General features: G+C 45.2%; 1 pseudogene; it reads left to right on the top strand.

Moving 5' to 3' along the window:
* Positions 1 to 4,033: 4,033 nt before the first annotated feature.
* Positions 4,034 to 8,033, top strand: LOC101439861 (E3 SUMO-protein ligase PIAS2-like; annotated as a pseudogene).
* Positions 8,034 to 8,564: the final 531 nt, after the last annotated feature.

Here is an 8,564-nt window from a genome sequence, read left to right as displayed (position 1 = left end):
GTGATTTTCATGTACACCTCAATCAGCCCTTTCTAATTTGTGGCTTCTTATCTGCCCAAATTTGCAATCAGATAACCAAGCTGGTAGGACAGAATGGGCCACGGAGAGTAGGCAAGATGAGACCAGTTCCATGTGGCTCCAGGAATTTGAATTAGAACCTCAGGAGCAAATTACAAAAAGGAAGATTTGGGTTCAGACTAGGAAGATATTACTAACCATCCCTGAAATGACTCTTTTGGAATTGCCTTCACACAACTAACCTAGAAACCAAACAAGGTAATCAGTCTTGGGAAGGGGATGTGGGCTCAAGCAGTTAGGTGTCCACCCACCACATGGGAGCTACCAGGTTCAGTTCCCGGTGTCTCCTAAAAAGAAGATGCACTCCTAAAAAGTGAGTGCAAATAACACGGGGGCAGGGAGAAATAAATAAAATAAATCCTTCAAAAAAAAAAAAAGATGATCAGTCTTGTGTAAGTTTATATTGAGCATGCCTAAGTTTGCCAAGCCAAATGACTTATCTAATTTAGTAAGTAAGTAAATTCCAAGTCGCTTTTGGACATTTTCAAAAATCAAGTCCATTCCCAAGAGTTATGAGTATTGCTACTTACCAGAAAGTTCTTTAACCTTTCTGAGCTTCCCTCACTTCCTCTCTAAAATGGGAACAATGATCACCCACGTACTTCACTATAGTGAGATTTCAATGAAATAACAAAGGAATATGGGAGTTCCTGATTCCCCTAGTTGAATCTGAAAGAAGGTAGATGGCCACCAGTGAGGATTTGAAAGGGTGGCGTTCATTTCAAAATTGGAAGTGGAGGGAGTCAGGTGTCCTGGTTGACTCCGAGCTTCATCACTCAATAGTGATGTGGCTTGATCTCTCTGAACCTCGGTTTCCTTGTTTGTTAATGGGGCTGCAAGGGTCAAGTGACATAATACCCATAACGCTCTCAGCAGAGTCTGACATTTGGCAAATGCTCCATAAATGATACTGCTGTTGTTATTACCTTGAAATAAGTCTATTGTCTATGTAGGTGACTATTTTAAAAGGGACAACAGTTATTTGGATCCGTAAATCTGGAACACTTGTTAAGAAACCAGTCGCACCACTCTGCAGCCATAATTCATGTCTAGGTTTGTTGGCTTTCTTTCAAGTCCCAGGGCCTTGCTCTGAGAGCCCCGCTCCTGGTGAGCTTGTCTGGGGGGTGGGAACAGAAGCCAAGGGAAGTGTTTGCTTTGGAACAAAGAAGGAACTAGGTTGGATTTCTACAGACGCTGGCCACTTAAGAGAAAGGAGTCATCTGTTTCTCATAAAATGGGGTGCTGGGAGGGGAATCCATTTTCCAGAACTGTCCGGAACAACTCCTGACTTGTTACAGCTTCTTGTGGAAGAGGAGAAGGGTCCAAGTAGGACAGGGCCCCTCAGCACCCAGGCCTAAACTTTAAATATGGATCTGCATTTCCATCGAGTCTTCGGTGGTTAGCTGCTCCCAGCTTCTCCTTCATAACTGATTGGGTGTGAGGAGCCAGGGATGGGATGTTGACAGGGAAGGTATCCAGGTTAGGAAGCCACTGTCCCTGGAAAAGACTGCTATGGTCCTGATATAAATTTCTAAGGGCTCTTTAATGTCTCCTCTCCTTCTCTGTGGAGTTTACGAGATTGCTTTCCTGATGCTGTTAAAAGTTTTAGCTTGGTTGCAGAAAGCCCCACATGGAACCACGCCTCAGACAAACCCAAGCCATTATTAACAAGGGAAACATTCTTTTCCATAGAAGTTTCATTTCTCCCTATTAAGGTTTCAAGTTTTGTTTCTGGCACCACCACCAACTCATTCAACTTTACTTAAAACAAAACAAAACCCACGCCCACACCCCAGAGTTGATGTTGCTTTTATTCAAGCTGAGGAGCAAGGACTAAATGAGATTCAGAGACCCTACCAAACACTGATATTCCCAAATGCCATTTCGTCTTGTGCTTCTTGATGCCAAGGGGACGGTTCATAGTAAATGAGGCGGGAATTCTCCCTCTTCAGGCCCACCCCCACCTCCATTCGGTGCTCCCTCCAGCAGGTTGGTGGCAACGGTATGGGGAAGGTGGAGTTGCCACAGCTTGTTGCAGATGATGGTGGATGTCAGGGACTGTCAGTTCCACATCTCTCACCAGCCCTAAATTACTGCCCCGGGGGTTTATATGAAAAGAACTGAGAAGTGTGGAGAGACAGAACTCCTGATAGCTGCTGGCTTAATAATATATTGCTTTCATGAGGAACTATTGACCTCATTGCTATGCCCCTGAGATCCATGGGAACGTCTGATCAGGTGGCCTTATCTGCCTTTGCCAAGAAGGCACCATCTTGCTAGGGGAGGGCAAGAATTTCACATGCAGTGAGCTCCTACCTTTTTTTTTTTTTTTCAATTTTATTTATTCATTATTTCTAAAAATATTACATTAAAAAAATATGAGGTCCCCATTCACCCCCACGGCCCCCACCCCACCACTCCCCCCACAGTAACACTCTCCCCCATCATCATGACACATCCATTGCATCTGGTGAGTACATCTCTGGGCATCGCTGCACCCCATGGCCTGTGGTCCACACCGTAGTCCACACTCTCCCACGTTCCATCCAGTGGTCCATGGGAGGACACACAATGTCCGGCAATTGTCCCTGCAGCACCACCCAGGACAACTCCAAGTCCTGAAAATGCCTCCACATCTCATCTCTTCCTCCCATTCCCCGCACCCAGCAGCCACCATGGCCACTTTTTCCATACCAATGCCACATTTTCTCGATTATTAACCACACTAGTTCATGAATAGAATATCATTAAGTCCACTCTGATCCTTACTGTATTCCTCCTTCCTGTGGACCTTGGCTTGGTTGTGTCCATTCCACATCTATGTCAAGAGGGGGCTTAGATTCCACATGGATACTGGATGCAATCCTCCTGCTTTCAGTTGTAGGCACTCTAGGCTCCATGGTATGGTGGTTGACATTCTTCAACTCCATGTTAGCTGAGTGGGGTAAGTCCAATAAATCTGAGTGTAGGAGCTGAAGTCTGTTGAGGCTCAGGGCCTAGCTATCATGTTGTCAGTCCAGAGATTCAAATCCCCTAGATATATCTTAAACCCCAGCACCAACTACAATTCCAGTAAAGTAGCATGAAAGGCTTGTGAAAAGAGATCACATCTGAGTCCAGCTCCATTACGTAGAAACACCAGCTCCAAAGAAGGGCCAACTGACATGGCAGTGAACTCCATCTGCCATGACCAGAGAACCTGTGGATCTCTTTAGCCCTCAAAAGGACCAATACATGGGGTTGTATCTACTTTATCTGTCTCTGAGACTCTGCTCTGGTGTGCATAAGGGCACTGGGCCAAGTGCGCTTCCCTAGAGTTAGGGGCTTTTAATGTTGGAGTTTTGATGTTGGAGTTTGATGCCTGAAGAGGTAGCCCCAGGGAGAGAGACAGAGCCATTAGCATGATAGTGTACAGCCAACCTTGTGGAGAGAGGCAAAGCCTAGAGAGCCTCATAGTTTATAGCTGACCCTGTGGAGAAAACAGAGGAGCGGAGCCCAGAGGAACCCAGGAAGCCTGAACCCTCGCAGATGTCGGCAGCCATCTTGCTCCAACACGCGAAAATAGACTTTAGTGAGGTAAGTAACGTATGCTTTATGGCCTGGTATACCCCAAACAAATTCCCTTTATGAAAACCAACCAATTTCTGGTATTTTGCATCAGCCCCCCTTTGGCTGACCAATACAAGTTTCCGACCCCCAAAGAATTTTTGAATAACAAGCAAAAACTGGTACAACTATCTTTATGAGATCTCCAAAAACTAAAGAGTTGCAGTAACTGGGCAAGTGCTAAATAAAGAAAAAGGCAACCTAAAAGCAGTAAGCAAGGGCATTGGCATCTTTTGTGGCACCCAGTGCAGGATGGTGCTTGAGTAGTGGCGTGACTGTGGTGGTGGCTGCACCATTGGTGGCAGCACAGTGGCGCCCATGGTGTTATAAAATGGCAGATTTCGAGGAGATGAGGAATATGGCTTCTAACTTTAGGGTGTCTGAACTGCAAGTGTTACTAGGCTTTGGTGAACGGAATAAAAGTGGGTGCAAACATGACCTCCTGATGAGGTCTCTGCATTTGTTGAAGAGTGGCTGCAGCCTCCTGTTCAGATTAAAATCAGAGAATTGTATAGACACTGGTACTCATGGACTCCTGAAGGACTTTCTGATATATCCACAATAAAATAATCAGTTTTCAATTTGGATGGTAGCTCATCATCTGTAGAACATTCCTCTCCTGTTAGTTCTGTTCTGCTTCAAGACACTAAAACACTAGGAAACCGAGAGAGTCTACAACTGCAAGCAGGAGAATCTCATCCATCAGCCATGCGGGATCTAAGCCCCCTCTCGACTTAGAGGTGGAGGGAACATCACCATCCCAAGGTCCACAGGATGCAGGAATAAAACATGGATTAGAGTGGACTTACTGGTATTCTACTGTAGAATTATTGTGACTCTAGCAATGGAAGAAACTGTATCATTGATGTGAAAACAGTGGCCATGGGAGTTGCTGAGGGCAGAGAGAGTAAGAAGAGGTGTGATATGGGGGCATTTTCAGGACTTGGAGTTGTCCTGAATGATATTGCAGGGACAGATGCAGGGCATTATATATCCTGCCGTAACCAACTGAATGGACGGGGAAAGAACGTAAACTACAATGTAAACTATAATCCATGCTGTGTAGCAGTGCTCCAAAATGTATTCACCGTTAAATGCAATGAATGTGCCACATTGAAAAAAAAAACAAAAACAAAAACAAGATACTAAAACCACATTTTAAAAAAGGATTTATTTATTTATTTTCTCCCTTCTCATCTCCCTCCCCCCACCCCGCTGTTTTTTGTTTGTTTGTTTTTTGGTTTTTTTTTTTTCACCCACTGTTTTTGCTGTCTGTGTCCATTCACTGTGTGATCTTCTGTATCCATTTCTCTTCTGGTCTTTGCGTTTTTTTCTCCTCTAGCATTCACCAAGTTTCAATTCTGGGGACCTCTGATGTGGAGAGAAATTCCCTGTCAGCTGCACCACCTCAGGTCCTGGTTTCTGCTGTGTTTCACCTTGACTCTCCCCTTTGTCTCTCTTTTGTTGCATCATCATCTTGCTGCGTGACTCACTTGTGCCGGCACTGGCTCACCGCGCAGGCACTCGGCTCACCACACAGGCGTTGGCTTGTCACGCAGGCACTGGATCGCCATGCGGGCACTGGCTCGCCGTGCAGGCACACTTTCTCTTCTTTTTCACCAGGATTCCCCAGGGATCGAACCCAGGTCCTCCCATATGGTAGGCGGAAGCCTTATCACTTGAGCCACATTTGCTTCCCTAAAACCACATTTAATGTATAGTATAACATACTGTATGAGTCAAAAGAAAAATTTATATGTATCCAGGACATTTAATTGAGAAATGTTATGTTTTTATTCAATTGTTTTATTTTTAGTTTTTAATTGTTTATATTTTCAATTATTAAATATATAAAATAAAGTTTAAAAAATCCAAAAATAATGACATCTGTAGCAGTTTGATATGGTTATTAATTCCAAAAATAGATATTGGATTATGTTTGCAATCTGGTCTGTACCTGGGCATGATTAAGTTATGATTAGGGCTTTGATTGGGCCATGTCATTAGGGCATTGAGTCCCTACCTCTTGGTGGGTGGGGACTCACAGAAAAAAGGCCTGGCAAAGGACAGAGTTGAGGATTTTTGATGTTGGAGTTTTGATGTTGGAGTTTGATGCTGAAGCCTTAAGCTGGAACCCCAGGAAGTAAGCTCACAGAGGAAGAGAAGCCAGTCCCAGGAAGAGAGGAACCCTGAACCCAGAGAGAAGCAAGACCCTGAAAGGGAGGAACCCAGGAAGCCTGACCCTCGCAGACATTGGCAGCCATCTTGCTCCAACACTTGAAAATAGACTTTCGTGAGGGAAATAACTTATGCTTTAACTTAAGCTCCTACCCCAAATAAATACCCTTTATAAAAACCAACCAATTCCTGGTATTTTGCATGAGCACCCCTTTGGCTGACCAATACAACATCTAATGTTAAAAACAAAAAACAAATACATTTGAGACACAGTAGCCATCTCCCCCAATTTCTCCTGTCTATCCTGAGGTCCAGTTTAAAAACCTGCCCTTTTATAATGTCCTTGATGTTCTCATCAAGCCCACAAGTTTGGTTCAAAGCAGTATTCAACAATTTCAACATAAATTTTTTTTGTTTTTTTTTTTTTCTCTGACACCTCAACACATTAGAGAGATATGCAACTCAAGGGATTTTTTGCTGGGTAGTAGGAGAGATTATACAGTCCAAGTTCAGCTGCGACTGCCTGGCAGAGACAAGTTGCCCTCAAGAAGATAATTATCCCAATAGTCTATGTATAACAGTAAATGGGGGAAAAGGATGTGGCTCAACCAATGGGGCTCCCATCTACCATATAGGAGGTCCAGGGTTCGATGCCCAGGCCCTCCTGGTGAGGGCAAGCTGGCCTACATGGTGAGCTGGCCCACACGGAGTGCCAGCCCATGCAAGAATGCTGCCCTATGCAGGAGTGCCCACCTGCGTGGGAATGCCACACCATGCAGGAAAAGCAGCCCCATGTAGGAGTGCTGGCTGACATGGAGAGCTGACACAGGAAGATGACGCAACAAGACAAAGAGGAGAGAAAATAAGAAGACATAGCAGAAGAGGGAGCTGAGGTGGCGCAAGAGAATAATTGCCTCTCTTGAACTCTGGAAGGTCCCAGGACCAGTTCCCAGAGCCACCTAATGAGAATATAAGCAGACACAGAAGAACACACAGCAAATGGACACAGAGAGGAGACAACAAGGAGAATGGGGGCGGGGAGAGATAAATAAAATAAATCTTTAAAAAAAGTAAATGGGAAGCTGTTTCCTTTACCAGGCTATACCCTAAAAATGGGATTGAACAGATGCACCTGGATGTCCCTTGAATATTACATCTTTAGTAGGTTATCTTCAGCTGTGCCCAATCAGATTTCAATTTCATGGGCATCAGAAATTGGAAAGAATTACTCCATGTCTGTATATCTTTTTTTTTTTAAAGATTTATTTATTTTTATTTATTTATTTCCCCTCCCCTCCCCCGGTTGTCTGTTTTCTGTGTCTTTTTGCTGCGTCTTGTTTCTTGTTTCTTTGTCCGCTTCTGTTGTCAGCGGCGCCATTCCTGGGCAGGCTGCTCCCTCCTTCACGCTGGGCGGCTCTCCTTAAGGGTGCACTCCTTGCGCGTGGGGCTCCCCTACGCGGGGGACACCCTGCGTGGCGCGGCACTCCTTGCGCGCATCAGCACTGCGCATGGGCCAGCTCCACACGGGTCAAGGAGGCCCGGGGCTTGAACCGCGGGCCTCCCATGTGGTAGACGGACGCCCTAACCACTGGGCCAAAGTCCGTTTCCCATGTCTGTATATCTTGTACAACAGCTCACATCAGCCATGCTATTACAGAGGTTAAAAATGAAAGGTATTAGAAGCCCTGATCGTTCCAGGGCACTAACTAAGGAAAAACTTACTGCAGATCCTGATATTGAAATTGCTACAATTAGCCTAAATGAGACTGACTCTCCCATGCTGTGCAGTGACTTGTACACATCTGCAGCGTTTTGATGCTGCCCTTTATCTATCTACAAATGAATGAGAAAAGTCCACCTGGATTTGTCCTGCATGTGACAAAAATGCTGCCTATGAGAGTTTAATATTAGATGGGCTTTTAATGGAATTTCTCAATGACTGTTCTTATGTGGACGAGATCAAATTCCAAGAAGATGGTTCTTGGTGTCCAATGAGATCAAAGAAGGAAGCTTATGAAAGTATGCAGCCAACCCTGTACAAAAACAGAAACTTTCAGCGTCCTTGTTCAATGACTGTGGCCAATGAGGTAAATAAGAAGGAAGTAGATGTAATTGATCTAACAATAGAAAACTCTTCTGATGAAGAGGAAGTCCCTCCTGACAAAAGGTAATGCATCTTTATGTCAGAAACACAAAGAAGTTCAACCAAAAGTGTTCTCATGTATCAGCCATCTTCTCTAAGAGTGCCCAGTGTGACCTGGCTTGATCCTGCTGCTATTCTGCCTTCACTAACAGACTATACCACATGTCAACATCAAGCATGTCATAGATTTTCCAGGTGTGGATTTTCTTTCCCTTATTCCAGTTGATCCTCAGTATTGCCCTCCAATGTTTTTGGATAGTCTCACCTCACCCTTAACAACAAGAAGTACATCTGTCACCACCCCCCATTAAAGCAGTACTCATGGGAAACGGACTTGGCCCAGTGGTTAGGGCGTCCGTCTACCACAGGGGAGGTCCGCGGTTCAAACCCTGGTCCTCCTTGACCTGTGTGGAGCTGGCCCATGCACAGTGCTGATGCGCGCAGGGAGTGCCCTGCCACGCAGGGGTGTCCCCCGTGTAGGGGAGCCCCACTCGCAAGGAGTGTGCCCCGTAGGGAGAGCCGCCCAGCACGAAAGAGAGTGCAGCCTGCCCAGGAATGG

Source organism: Dasypus novemcinctus, chromosome 3 (assembly GCF_030445035.2).
Source record: "Dasypus novemcinctus isolate mDasNov1 chromosome 3, mDasNov1.1.hap2, whole genome shotgun sequence".
Classification (NCBI taxonomy): Eukaryota; Metazoa; Chordata; class Mammalia; order Cingulata; family Dasypodidae; genus Dasypus; species Dasypus novemcinctus.
Note: the sequence above shows the minus strand (reverse complement) of the source record. Positions and strands in the feature narration are given on the sequence as shown.